Source organism: Halichoerus grypus, chromosome 7 (genome assembly GCF_964656455.1).
Source record: "Halichoerus grypus chromosome 7, mHalGry1.hap1.1, whole genome shotgun sequence".
In the NCBI taxonomy this organism is placed as follows: Eukaryota; Metazoa; Chordata; class Mammalia; order Carnivora; family Phocidae; genus Halichoerus; species Halichoerus grypus.
This window is the reverse complement of record NC_135718.1, coordinates 109,660,728-109,675,438: the sequence shown is the minus strand read 5'-3', so window position 1 is coordinate 109,675,438 and position 14,711 is coordinate 109,660,728. Positions and strand designations below refer to the sequence as shown.

The 14,711-nt window shown below is 35.5% G+C and overlaps 1 long non-coding RNA gene across 1 annotated transcript in view; it reads left to right on the top strand.

Moving 5' to 3' along the window:
- Nucleotides 1–3,400: 3,400 nt before the first annotated feature.
- Nucleotides 3,401–14,711, top strand: part of LOC118544505 (uncharacterized) — a 62,376-nt gene continuing 51,065 nt past the window's right edge. The window contains exons 1-2 of the long non-coding RNA XR_004921624.2: nt 3,401–3,439; nt 4,497–4,559. This is a non-coding gene — a long non-coding RNA (uncharacterized LOC118544505). The remainder of the gene's footprint in view (nt 3,440–4,496; nt 4,560–14,711) is intronic.

Genomic DNA, 14,711 nt, shown 5'->3' with positions numbered 1-14,711 from the left:
TATTATCTTACCACAATCTGCCTTCTCCAATAGCACCCCTGTCTCCCTCCTTTCTGTTTTGACATTTTTGTGGGTAAATAAATGTCTTTCCCTTTTACCTACTCCTAAAATGTTCCAAGGTCAATAGGCTCAAAACCATCTTACCCAAATAGTTGGGAATAATCAAGCTCTATTACAATGCGTATTTGTTTTTTGGCTTTTACCTTAGATATTTGTCTAAGTATAAACTAGCCAATGTACAATATCTAGTAAATTATTCTTGATTTCTGACTTTAACCTAATAATTATATTGGAAATATGAAGTATGTTAATGAATAGTAACTAAAGGTAGTCAATGAGTTCTCATATACTTCATAACCTATTAAAAGGTAAATTAATACTTTAATAGGTTTTGATTTATTGGTTAAGGACAAGTGATAAAAGTGGAGTTAGAAATGACACTTGTTTGTCTCTGCTTTTGCCTTTTCTAATGTGTTTTCACATACATTATCTCAGTGGATTTTTATAACACTCTTGTGTGTAAGCAGGTTAGAGATTTGTTTAATGGACCCAAATTTGGTGGATATAAATGAAGTGTACATTATTATGTATTGTATCCAATGACACATAGGAAGAATAGCCATTTGAGTAAGTAACTATTACCTGTCTCAATATCAGAAATAGATTATTCCTTCTTTTTTCATCTTTGTAAAAATATTCTGTAAATATTTTACATACTTAGCACCATCAAATGAAGCTAGACTTTACACCATTCTGTGGAATTTATGAAATTCTGATCCCGAAGAGCCCTGTAGAAAAAGGCTTGATCTTTAAAGAAAAGATCTTTCACTCAATTTGTTCAGTTTGTTAAGGAGACCTTTTGTTTATTATAGAATTGTGAAAAGGAACTTAATGGAATGGATGAAGGTAGTTTAATCACCTCTTAGGTTCTATTTTAGTGAAATCCAATTTAGTTGTAGATACACCAAATGCCTGGCCCCATGATTAAAATTCTGAATGTCAGTAAGCTAAGATACTGGACTGCAATATTTATATCTAAACAAAAATAACAGTGTTTAAAAAATAATAATCCTATGCTTTCAAGTTAGCACTATTGAAAGCATTTTCTAAATTTTAATTCTAAATTATAACTGAAATAATAGCTAATGATTATGGAGAGTTGACTTGTATGCCTAGATCTTCTAATTAAGAAACAACACCTTGGGAAGTCACTTAATCCCTTTGACCTTTAGGTTGGAACAAATTGTAACATTAAATTAACTCTCATATAGTGTTTTACAATTTATACAATATTTTCATTTTAACAATTCAGAGACTGAGGTGAGGTTCAGGAAAGTGACATGCTAAACCTAGTAGTTAGTGGGGCATATACATATTATGGGGGAAGATATTAATGAAAGGAAGTGATTGAGTATGTAGAAGCAAGAGGGATGATTGTACAGAAGCAAGAAAACGAGTTTAAGATTCCTGAGGATAGTCTCTAAAGCATAGGTAGCTATTGGCCTTGAGAGAAGGAACATTAATATAATAGCTCAGAAAGTGAAGAAAATTGGTGCAAGTGCATATGGGCTTATAGGTTTGGTAGTGGAAAGTTGAAGATGATCTTATTTGATGCCTTCAGATTTCTATGAAGTTGGAAAGGTCATCTGCTGAGAGGAAAGAAAGAGAATAAAGATTTCAAAGAATTGTTGCCAAGAGTGGGAGATCAAATTGACCCAAGAAACAGTGGGATTACCAGGCCACTGTGTACCAGTACAGCCTCATTTGAGGTTAGTAATAATAAATGCATGAAATCGTGTGATTTTCCCTCAGTACTCTGTCTTCTCAGATTTAAAAAAAAAGTGGTTTGTAGGTCTTGTCTAAAAGATAAGTTGAAACCAAAGAAGGGCTAGAAAATTTGGGATTGGCAAGAGTATTATTTAAGAATATTATTTAAATGATGAACCATGAAATCTAAGCTGAATATAAAAGGAAGTGAAGAGGTGGAAATGGGGAGTTTGGGGGGGGGGAAGAGAACGAGAATGCTTTAATGAGTTAGAAATGGAAAGAGAGAGAGAATGCTTTGATGATTTGGAAATGTAATGTAAAAAGACCAATGGAGTGGAGGTCTAGAAGAAATCAAAGACCCAAATTTTTACAGTCGTTTACAAGTAAATAAGGAGACATGATTGTGATCATAAGTAAGAATGCCTGGAATAGTGATTTGGGAAGAAATAACACATAGATGATAGCAAATGACATGAGTGGCTGAGGTGAAGTATTATTGAAGGTCAAGAGAAGAGGAAGTCAATGAAAAGAGAGTCCAAATTATAGGAAGATGGTCTGCTAAAATAATGATAACACCCAACATGATAAAATTTGAAGCATAAAGGAAGGCTGTGTGAGTAGAATATCTAATTTTTGATAAATGAGGGAGAATGATTAGGTCAGTTGACAGTTACAAGACTGGAGGAAAAGTGATAGCATGAGCCTTTAAAAATACCTAAGATTTTTTACGGAAGCAACTAGTCATAATGATCTGGAGTAAAGGAGAGTGTTGAGAATGATATTTGGATTTTTGAAAGAATAATCACTTGAAAGTGATAAAGGGAAGGTATGCCTTCTTTGAAGAATGAGGTTTCAGTTATGGAAGATATGGAAAGAACGTCTGGGGAAAGGTTGAAAGTAAAGGGAAGTATGTTGCTTTTAGACAGGAAGGGGAAGGGAAGTGGGTGCAGTAGAGTATTATGGCAATGGCAAGTTGGGAGTGGGCAGGTACTAGTGAGGGGGCAGAGGTGTGGGGAGCTCCCCCTTTAGATGTTGCTTGTAATGAATGTACAGTTAAGTATCCTTTAAGATTTAATCTCAGTGATTTTGAGGAGGTTGGATTCTGGGTCCATTGATCAGAGGACTCACTCAGACTAAGTGAGTAGTTATTGCTGCTGCAACAAATTTTGGTAACTGCACCTATATGGCTTGGAGGTGGGAAGCAGCCCAGACAGTGATGTGAACAACTAAAGACAGCAAGGCCAGGATAGGAGCATAGTCTACAGTTATGAACTTTAAACATTCAGCCTGACATCCCAGGGATAAATACAACTTGGTCATATTTTATCTTTTACATACACTGTTGGATTCAATTTGCTAATGCCTTATTTAGAATTTTTGCATCCAAATGAATAAGTGACATTAGCCTACGATTTCTCTTTCTCATTTACTGTTTTTCTAATTTTGGAAGATTACACTATCAAGATTATCTTAGTTTAATAAAATCAGTTGGTGATTATTCTCTCTGTTTCTGCTGTCTGGAAAAGCCTATATAAAATGATCTGTTTCTTGTCAATTTGATAGGGTTAACTTATAAATACATCTGGATCGGGATAATATCTTGTAACTACTTCTCTGGTTTCTTTGCTTCTGCAGGATTATTCAGACTTCTGTTTTTCTTAAGTCAATTCTGGTAAGTTACGGTTTTCTAGAAAATTTCGCATTTTGTGTGTTTTCAAATTGGTTGGCATTAATTGTTCATAATGTTTCATATCTTTCTAACCTCAGTTATCTGTATATGTCTATCATTTTACTTCCAACTTTTCTGTGTCCTTACACTTTAAATGTATCCATTCTGAACAACAAGTACCTGGGTTTTTTAAAAGTCTAAATTGATAATATGTGCCTTTTAATGAGTGAACTTAAATCATTTGTTTCTTGTTACTATTGTTATATTTGGAACTATCTCTACTTTAAATTTTCACTGTGGAACTGAGGAGAGTAGTAAAATAACTCCAGTTTCAAATGGATAGCAATTCAGTGCTATTTCTCCTCAGGAAAAGTCAGATGATGGTTTAAAAGTTTTCTCCATTCCCCCACCAAAGTGAAAACAACAAAATAAAATCTGTAAATCCCGTTTCTCTTTAAATGCTCAAAGTATGAAAAATGATGGGCAAAATGGCATCTGCATTTATTTTTAATAAATGTAAATGTACAGCCGTGGTTTTCTGCTTCTAAACTTCTGTGGGTCTTACACAATTTATTAGTATTACGTCTCTGTAATTCAAGTTACCTAGCAAGTTCAATTTCATGTGTTATTATCATTGCCTGTTGAAAGTACATTAATTTGTTAGAACAGGAACCCTGTAGAGGGGATAATTATGTCTTGTCAGCAATGAATAAATGTCAGCCTTAAAAATGAATTATTGTTTTTGATATAGCACGATTAAATCAAGCTAGTGTGTGCTCAGGGATTGGAGTGGGGAGTGGACATTCTGAGAAATAAAATAGCCTAGGGTAAAACACCTGGTTTTATGAAAATAATTTTTTAGAAGCATTGTCTTATATGCTATGAAAAAAAAAAAGCCCTGAAAGATTAAGAAAAAAGACTTTGATACTTGGTATAGTTGAGAACCTCAAGTAAAAATAAAATTTAATGTTTTCTTTAAATGCTATTGCCCAAATAAGGAAAATCCATAATCGAAAATTGAGTTTATGTACTATATACTTAGACCTGTTCTCTCTACCAGGACCATGGCCACTATATTAATTTTGGAGTTGTGAGACTTACTGAAGCTTTATCTGGATGCCAGGTAATTTTTTTCCCCTGAAGAATTAACATTTGGACATGAAATATGTTAAGACAGATCTTCTGATTTTAGGGAATCCAAAATTTGGTTGCTAATGTATTCTTAGTGTTAAAGAGGTTGGGTTGAAAAACTGGAAGTCTTGAGAATAAAGGATTGAGAGAGCTGGAAGGGTAGATGGCTACCCTTCATCAGAGAATGGTATATTGAGACTGAAGATTTCAAAAAGGGAGTTGATAGTGAAAGTAAAAGGAAAAACTGAACAGAGATGACAGTGTGTGTTAGCTAACTAGAGGGGCATGAATGGATAATAATTTCTTCACTGAAATCCAATATCAGCTGGGTTCCAGAATATAAGACCTCAAACAGTAATAAATAAACAAAATAAAAATGAGTCCCCGTGTCTTTCAACTTCAGGAATGCATGCTCTTCTAGATTGTAAATCTTTTGAGAAGAAAGAATGACTATATCTTACTCATTTTTATCACCCTCTATTATCTAATATACAATTCCTTGTATATATTAGACACTCAAAATTTGTAGAAAACAAATGTACTAAAAGAAAACAAAGAGAAATCAAACTTTCATCATGAGATAAAAGTTTACTAGATATAGTTGAACAGCTAAGTATATGATCATGATTATATTGTACAAAACAATTCAGTATAAAAGTCCCCAAAATTCTGTAGATTTCTTTCCCATTTGTGTGTTAATCTTTATTTCACATGTCTGTTTTTAGAACTGATTTAATTTATACTTATTGTGATATCTACAGTCAATCTGAAATGGCAGTTTTGGGGATCTCTTTCATTCAATTCAAATATATATAATTTTTAATAAGGTCCTTATATCCAGGAATGTGAGTGGTGTGTTTGGGGTAGATGAATTGCATCCCACCTTCTTCATAAATTAGCTTCTGTTTACAGGAGCATATCTTTAAGATCTTGTATCTGTGTACTGTATGCACCATTTTACTTCATAAGTACCTACTAGTAATAATAACAATAATAACTAACATTTGAGTAATACTTATATGATAGGCACTATTCTAACTAGTTTACATGATTCACTCATTTTTCCTCATAGCCCTATGAGAATGTGCTATTATTATCCTTATTTTACAGCTGAGGAAACAGGTATAGAGATGTTAACTAACTTACCCAAGATCACAAAATTAACCCCAGAAGTCTGGTACCAGTGCTCAGGATACTTCCCACCACTACTAATATAGACATGGATATAGATATAAACATAGATGCAGGCATTATCTATTGCTTGTTTAGATGTCTGTTTTCTTTACCTTAAGCTCCTTAAGGTCAAGAACACTACATGGCACATTGCAGCTTGTCCATAAATATTTCAGGAACAAATGAATGAATGAGCTTCACACTTAGCAAGATAATTTTACTGTTCCCTAAAATTTTCCTATTATTTTAATATTACTTTACAACTGACACTGTTGGCTTCTTTCAAGTCTATTCCAGTTATTATTTGGGTGGTTTATTATGAGACATGTTATGACATTTTAGACCTTTACATTTAAAACTTCATTCTTTTGCCCAGACAAAAATGATCTCTTCCTCTCCTCCTGCCAAATATAATAGCAGAATGAGTGTTTACATGAGGGGAGTTTGTAATCCAGGATTTCTGCAGCAGCGGGTTTCAAATATTCTAGTCAAATCCTGCCTTTTGTCCGACTGTTCCTGATGAGTGTTACCATCAAAGCTCCATTCTGGCATCCATTAGTCACCAAGTGCTTATTTTGAGAATGGTTGCTATCATCACTTGCTCTCTACACAGGTGCCACCTAGTTACTTTTGTTTTGGCAGTTATGGGTTAAATACATTCCTGGGTTTAGTCCTGCTTAAGCTTGCTAGCTCTCTATTTTAAATTAATGCACGGTTAATATAAGAGTAAAGCTTTCATTGAAGGAATCTTTCAAAGCACTCATTTTTATTCTTCTTTTCCATAGATGAATCTTCTTTCACTGGTTAGCTATGCTTTTCTACCCCTGCCCTACAAAGCTGTACTACCTTATAGTTAATAATGACTAGTGATTGAGAAGAACTTATATTTTATTCTTAAAATATTGTTCTCTTTAGAGATACCCATTTCATTATCATCCCTCACTGTCTTGCCCTCAACTTTAAAGTATTTACTTCCAGCTCATGGAATTAATATCAATCTAAAGAGCCGTTCCACTAGGGAGTGTTTTCATTATAAATATCTCATATAAGGATCCTGCTTTTTTGCTAAGACTTTTGGAGTCCAGTAATTCCTTAACAGAGAACTCTGTAAAGGATTAATACATTTGTTAGCAATTGTTTGATAGGAGAAAACATGTTGAACTTTTTTTTAAAGTTTCTTATTTTATATGTAATTACCCTGCATATTTCTCTCCTAGCACTTTCCTCCTTGTGATATGTCTAGAATTTATCAACTTGGAAATAGGCCATAGTGTATTTAAAATGTCTTTCCCAATTTATAAAGAGGAATAGAAGATGGAATTTTAGGTTCATTAAAAGAAACAATACCTATTGCAATGACTGTATGTTAGGGACTGGTCAATATAAGCTGGCCATAGTTAGGAATTCTATATTACCCATCTTTGTATCACCAATATATACTACAATTACAGAAAACTTTTTCTTTCCCATTCTTTTCCTCCTCTATTCCCTTTCTCCAGTTGAGACACAGAATTTTACAGTCTAAGAGAGAGGTGAAAATAGAAATGTACATTTGAAAGTGATCTGAATATAAGTGTTAAGATTATGGACAGAAGGCTGTTACCTAGAATGAGGGTTTAGAGAAGAAGACTATTTCTACTTTGAAGAAATAGTCAATATGATAGAAGGCAAACAAGCAGAGTGTGTTTTTGAAGAAGCCAAAAGAGGTGACTCAAAAAGAGCAGAGGTGGTCAGTTCTGACATATGCTTATAGGAGATAGAATAAAATAATGAATAAGAATTGGCCACTAAGTTTAACAAGATGACTACAACTGTAATTAGAGTGCTTGAGACAAAAGCCTGATTGGAATCAGCTGAAAAAAAAAATGGAAATGAAGAATAAAGATGGTGACTTTAGATAGTTCTTTTGAGAGACATGATTGTATAGGAAACCAGAGAGGTGAGGGATAGCTGGAAATTTTAAATTATACTTGGGCATTTTTTAAAAGTGGACAATTTTAAAACTCATTTATAAGCCAATATGAATAGTATGACATAGAGGAAGGGAGAAACATGATGCAGAAGAGGGAAAATAATTGCAGGAGAAAAATGACTGTGAGTGAGAGGGTTAGCTCTACTGCACAGTTTGGTCATGGCTCATAGCTGCATGGATGCTTTGTTCATCATAGTGTCAGTGGAAACAGTGTTTACATGCAGGTACACATTTTATTTTATTTTTTTAATTTTTATTTAAAATCAATTAATTAACATATATTATTAGTTTCAGAGGTAGAGGTCAGTGATTCATCAGTGTTATATAACACCCAGTGCTAATTATATCATGTGCCCTCCTTAATGTCCATCACCCAGTTACCCCATCCCCCCACCCCTTTCCCCTCCAGCAACCCTCAGTTTATTGCCTATGATTAAGAGCCTTTTATGGTTTGTCTCTCTCTCTGATTTCGTCTTGTTTTATTTTTTCCTCTCTTCCCCTATGATCCTCTGTTTTATTTCTTAAATTCCACATGTGAATGAGAACATATGATAATTATCTTTCTCTGATTGACTTATTTTGCTTAGCATAATACCCTGGAGTTACATCAGTGTTGTTGCAAATGGCAAGATTTCATTTTTGTGATGGCTAGTAGTATTCCATTGTGTGTGTATATATATATCTTTTTTTATCCATTTATCTGTCAATGGACATCTGGGCTCTTCCCATAGTTTGGCTATTCTGGACATTGCTGCTATAAACATTGGAGTGCAGGTGCCCCTTTGGATCACTATACTTGTATCTTTGGGGTAAATATCCAGTAGTGCAATTGCTGGGTCATAGGGAAGCTTTATTTTCAACTTTTTAAGGAATATCCATACTGTTTTCTAGAGTGGCTGCACCAGCTTGCATTCCTAGCAACAGTGTAAGAGAGTTCCCCATTCTCCACGTCCTCGCCAACATCTGTCCTTTCCTGACTTATTAATTTTAGCCATTCTGGCTGGTGTGAGGTTGTCTGGTTTCATTCTTCTACATGTGGCTGTCCAATTTTCCCAGCACCATTTATTGAAGAGACTGTCCTTTTTCCATTGGATATTCTTTCCTGTTTTGTTGAAGATTAGTTGACCATAGAGTCAAAGGTCCATTCCTGGGTTCTCCATTCTGTTCCATTGATCTCTGTGCCTGTTTTTGTGCCAGTATCATACTGTCTTGATGATGACAGCTTTGTAATAGAGCTGGAAGTCCGGAATTGTGATGCCACCAGCTTTGGTTTTCTTTTTCAACATTCCTTTGGCTATTCGGGGTCTTTTCTGGTTCCATACAAATTTTAGGATTATTCATTCCAGCTCTGTGAAAAAAGTTGGTGGTATTTTGATAGGGATTGCATTGAATGTGTAGTTTGCTATAGGTAGCATAAACACTTTAACAATATTTGTTCTTCCAATCCATGAGCATGGAATGCTTTTCCATTTCTTTGTGTCTTCCTCAATTTCTTTCATGAGTGTTCTATAATTTTCTGAGTACAGATCCTTTGCCTCTTCGGTTAGGTTTATTCCTAGGTATCTTATGGTTTTTGGTGCAATCGTAAATGGGATTACTCCTTAATTTGTCTTTTTTTTGGTCTCATTGTTAGTGTATAGAAATGCAACTGGTTTCTGTGCATTTTATATCCTGCCACTTTGCCGAATTCCTGTATGAGTTCTAATAATTTTGGGATGGAGTCTTTGGGTTTTCCACATAAAGTATCGTGTCTTCTGCGAAGAGTGAGAGTTTGACTTCTTCTTTGCCGATTTAGATGCCTTTTATTTCTTTTTGTTGTCTGATTGCTGAAGCTAGGACTTCTAGTACTATGTTGAACAACAGTGGTAAGAGTGGGCATCCCTGTCGTGTTCCTGACCACAGGGGAAAAGTTCTCTGTTTTTCCCCATTGAGAATACTCACTGTGAGCTTTTAGTAGATGGCTTTTTATGATTTTGAGGTATGTTCCCTCTATCCCTACACTGTGAAGAGTTTTAATCAAGAAAGGATGCTGTACTATGTCAAATGCTTTTTCTGCATCTATTGAGAGGGTCATATGGTTCTTGTCCTTTCTTTTATTAATGTAGTGTATCACACTGATTGATTTGCAGATGTTGAACCATCCTTGCAGCCCAGGAATAAATCCCACTTGGTCCTGGTGAATAATTCTTTTAATGTACTGTTGGATCCTATTGGCTTGTATCTTGGTGAGAATTTTGGCATCCATGTTCATCAGGGATATTGGTCTATAATTTTCCTTTTTGGTTGGGGTCTTTGCCTGGTTTTGGGATTAAGGTAATCCTGGCCTCATAGAAAGAGTTTGGAAGTTTTCCTTCCCTTTCTAGTTTTGAAATAGCTTCAGAAGAATAGGTATTAGTTCTTCTTTAAATGCTTGGTAGAATTCCCTTGGGAAACCGTCCAGCCCTGGACTCTTATTTGTTGGGAGATTTTTGATTACCGCTTCAATTTCCTTGGTGGTTATGGGTCTGTTCCGGCTTTCCATTTTTTCCTGAATCAGTTTTGGTAGTTTATATGTCTCTAGGAATGCATCTATTTCTTCTAGATTGCCTAATTTCTTGGCATATAGTTGCTCAAAATATGTTCTTATAATTGTTTGCATTTCTTTGGTGTTGGCTGTGATCTCTCCTCTTTCATTCATGATTTTACTTATTTGGGTCCTTTCTCTTTTCTTTTTGATAAGTCTGCCCAGGGGTTTGTCAATCTTATTATCCATTCAAAGAACTAGCTCCTAGTTTCGTTGATCTGTTCTACTGTTCTTTTGGTTTCTATTTCATTGATTTCTGCTCTAATCTTTATTAATTCTCTTCTCCTGCTGGGTTTAGGCTCTATTTGTCATTCTTTCTCCAGCTCCTTTAGGTGAAGGTTTAGGTTGTGTATTTGAGACCTTTCTTGTTTTTTTGAGAAAGACTTGTAATGTTATGTACTTCCATCTTGGACTGTCTTTGCTTCATCCCAAAGATTTTGAACAGTTGTGTTTTCATTTTCATTTGTTTCCCTGAATTTTTAAAATTCTTCTTTAATTTCCTGGTTGACCCATTCATTCTTTAGTGGGATGCTCTTTAGCCTCCATGAAGTTGAGTTCTTTCCAAATTTCCTCTTGTGATTGAGTTCTAGTTTCAAAGCATTGTGGTCTGAAAATATACAGGGAATTATCCCAATCTTTTGGTACTGGTTGAGACACGATTTGTGACCCAGTATATGATCTGTTCTGGAGAATGTTCCATGTGCACTCCAGAAGAATGTGTATTCTGTTGCTTTAGGAAGGAATGCTCTGAATATATCTGTGAAGTCCATCTGGTCCAGTGTGTCATTCAGAGCCCTTGCTTCCTTGTTGATCTTCTGCTTAGATGATCTGTCCATTGCTGTGAATGAGCTGTTAAAGTCCCCTACTATTATTGTGTTATTATCAATGTGTTTCTTTAATTTTGTTATTAATTGGTTTATATAATTGGCTGCTCCTATGTTAGGAGCATAAATATTTATAATTGTTAGATCTTCTTGTTGGAAAGACCCTTTAAGTATGATATAGTGTCCTTCTTCATCTCTTATTACAGTCTTTGGTTTAAAATCTAATTTGTGTGATATAAGGATTGGCACCCCAGTTTTCTTTTGGTGTCCATTAGCATGATAAATGGTTCTCCACCCCCTCACTTTAAATCTGGAGGTGTCTTTGGGTCTAAAATGAATCTCTTGCCAACAGCATATTGATGGGTCTTCCTTTTTTATCCAACCTGATACCCTGTGTCTTTTGATTGGAGCATTTAGCCCGTTTACATTCAGAGTAACTATTGAAAGATATGAATTTAGTGCTATTGTATTACCTGTAAAGTCACTGTTTCTGTTTATTGTTTCTGTTCCTTTCTGGTCTGTGTTACTTTTGGGCTCTGTCTTTGCTTAAAGGATCCCTTTTAATATTTCTTGCAGGGCTGGTTTAGTGATCATAATTCCTTTTAGTTTCTTTTTGTTCTGGAAGGTTTTTATCTCTCCTATTTTGAATGACATCCTAGCTGGGTAAAGTATTTTGGCTGCACATTTTTCTCATTTAGCACCTGAATATATCATTCCAGTCCTTTCTGGCCTGCCAGGTCTCTGTGGCTAGGTCTTCTGCCAGTTTAATGTTTCTACCATCGTAGGTTATGGACCTCTTGTCCTGAATTGCTTCCAGGATTTTCTCTTTGTCTCTGAGATTTGCAAGTTTCACTATTATATGATGGGCTGTTGACCTATTTTTATTGATTTTGAGGGGGGTTCTCTGTGCCTCCTGGACTTGAATGCCTGTTTCCTTCTCCAGATTAGGGACATTCTCTGTTATAATTTGCTCCAATATACCTTCTCCCCTCTCTCTCTTTTCTCTTCTTCTGGGATCCCAAATATTCCAATATTGTTTCACTTTATGGTATCACTTATCTCTTGAATTCTCCCCTTGTGATCCAGTAGTTGCTTACCTCTCTTTTTTTCAGTTTCTTTATTCTCCATCATTTGGTCTTTTATATCACTAATTCTTTCTTCTGCCTCATTTATCCTAGCAGTTAGAGCCTCCATTTTTTTATTGCATCTCATTAATAGCCTTTTTGATTTCAACTTGATTAGGTTTTAGTTCTTTTATTTCTCCAGAAAGGGATTCTTTAGTGTCTTCTATGCTTTTTTCAAGTCCAGCTTTTATCCTTATAATTGTTATTCTGAACTCCAGTTCCAACATCTTACTCATATCCATACTGATTAGGTCCCTGGCAGTCAGTACTGCCTCTTGTTCTCTTTTTTGAGGTGAGTTTTTCTGTCTTGTCATTCTGTCCAGAGAAGAATAGATGAAAAAGAGAACAAAATACTAAAAGGATAACAATGACCCCAGAGAAATATAACTAAACAAATCAGAAGAGACCCGAAACTGAAAAAAAATTCTTTTTAAAGATAGAATATTGGCGCGAGCCAAGCTACTCATGCTGTTTGACAAAGTCCAAGTATGGGGGACGATCCTGAAAACAGGAGACTCCACAGCTGGCTCCTGCTATTCTCTTTCATTTTGTTTATGGCAATCTTTATAATTGTGGGAATATTTCTGGGCTGGCTCCTGCTATTCTTTTTCATTTTATTTATGGCAATCTTTATAATTGTGGGAATATTTCTGGGGTTTCATGATAAAGTGACTACTCATCTTACTTACGCCTATCTAAGCAATCATAATGAAACTAATTCCACGAAGAATTAGTTTCTATAGAACAAAATAACAAGACGGTCACGCTCTGTCTAGCACCTTTCTCTTTGCATACTGTTTTTTAGTTTTAGCGAAAGCCAATAAGCAGAAATCAATTAAGGTCATGTTAATCATTACAAAGGAAAAATGAAAGAAGGCTATGGCTGTAATCCAGAAAATGATCTAAGATTTGGAAAAACAAAAATATCCTAACATATAAATAAAGTTCCTCCGAGGCTGTCAGGAGGAGATGCTTGCAACCTGATCCTGTGTCTGTGTCTCCTCATTCGCTGATGCCGTCCTTTCCTACGAGAGACCCACCCCGGCTGGAGCTGGACTCCGGCAGAATATAATCAGAGAGGTGAACAGAACAGAGCAATACACTTGATTCTGTGTGTATTTTGGTCTGTTTGTTAGAAAATTAAATCCCAAAATTGTAAAGAAAGAAAAAAATATATGTACAAAAATAAAATTAAATACAGTGAAAAGATAGAATGTAACTGTAAAAATGAAAATTAAAAGACAGGAAGAAAGAAAGAAAGAAAGAAAGAAAGAAAGAAAGAAAGAAAGAAAGAAAGAAAGAAAGAAAGAAAGAAAGAAAGAAAGAAAGAAGGAAAGAAAGAAAGAAAAGGAATATAAAGAGATAGGTGAACAGAACAGAACAATACACTATATCCTGAGTGTATTGTGGTCTGTTTGTTAGAAGAAACTGCATCTCAAATTTGTAAAGAAAGAAAAACTTACATATATACAAAAATAAAATTAAATATTGAAAGGATAGATTGTAATTGTAAAGATGAAAATTAAAAAAGACTTTAACAAGCAACAACAACAAAAAAAAACAAAAGAAGAAAAAAAGAGAAAATATGATCCGACAGGTAAAGAGAAGAGAGCCATACACTAGATTCTGTTTGTTAGAAGAAATTGCATCCCAAAATTTTAAAGAAAGAAAAACTCATACATACACAAAAATAAAATTAAATAGAAAGGATAGAATGTAACTGTAAAAATGAAAATTAAAAGAGATTTTTAAAAAAGAGCTGATGAAATAAGAAAATGGTTGAAAAAGGAAAGAGAAAAAAAATAATTAAAATTGAAAGACTAAAGAATCGGGAAAAAACCATAAATTCTATATACTATTTTTCCCTATCGCTGGAGTTTTGCAGTTCTCTATGATTGGTAAACTTGGTTTTAGCTGGATGTTCTTGCTGATCTTCTGGGGGAGGGGCCTGTTGCATTGATTCTCAAGTGTTTTACCTGGATGGAATTGCACCACCTTTGCCAGGAGGCCAGGCTAAGTAAGCGGCTCTGGATTGCTCTATGTGGCCTTTGTTCCCTGATGGCTTTTGGTGCCACTTTAGAGGATGAGAATGAAATTCTCCCAATCTCCAGACCCAGAGCCCAGAGCTTGGGGCCCCACTCCTCAATGCACCTGCAGAGAAAAGCAGTCAGTTACTCCTGTCTCCTTGGCCTGCGTCCACACTCTGCACTCACCCAACCTGTGACCAAGTGTTTCTATCTCAGGCACACAACCGCATTTCAAGTCTCCAAACCCTGCAGGCTCCTGAGGTGCACACCTGCACCGCTCCTCCCAGGGAGGGATGGGGGTGGGGGTCTTACTGCTGTTCTGCTGCTCCCTGGGCCCCTGCTTGGAGAGCAGTCACCCAACTGTTCCCCAATTTGCATTATATGGCAACCCTGAGCTGAGATCCCACTCCTGGGCTTGCTGATTGCAGCCGGCTTTCCTGCTTCAATGCCTGGGAGCTCTG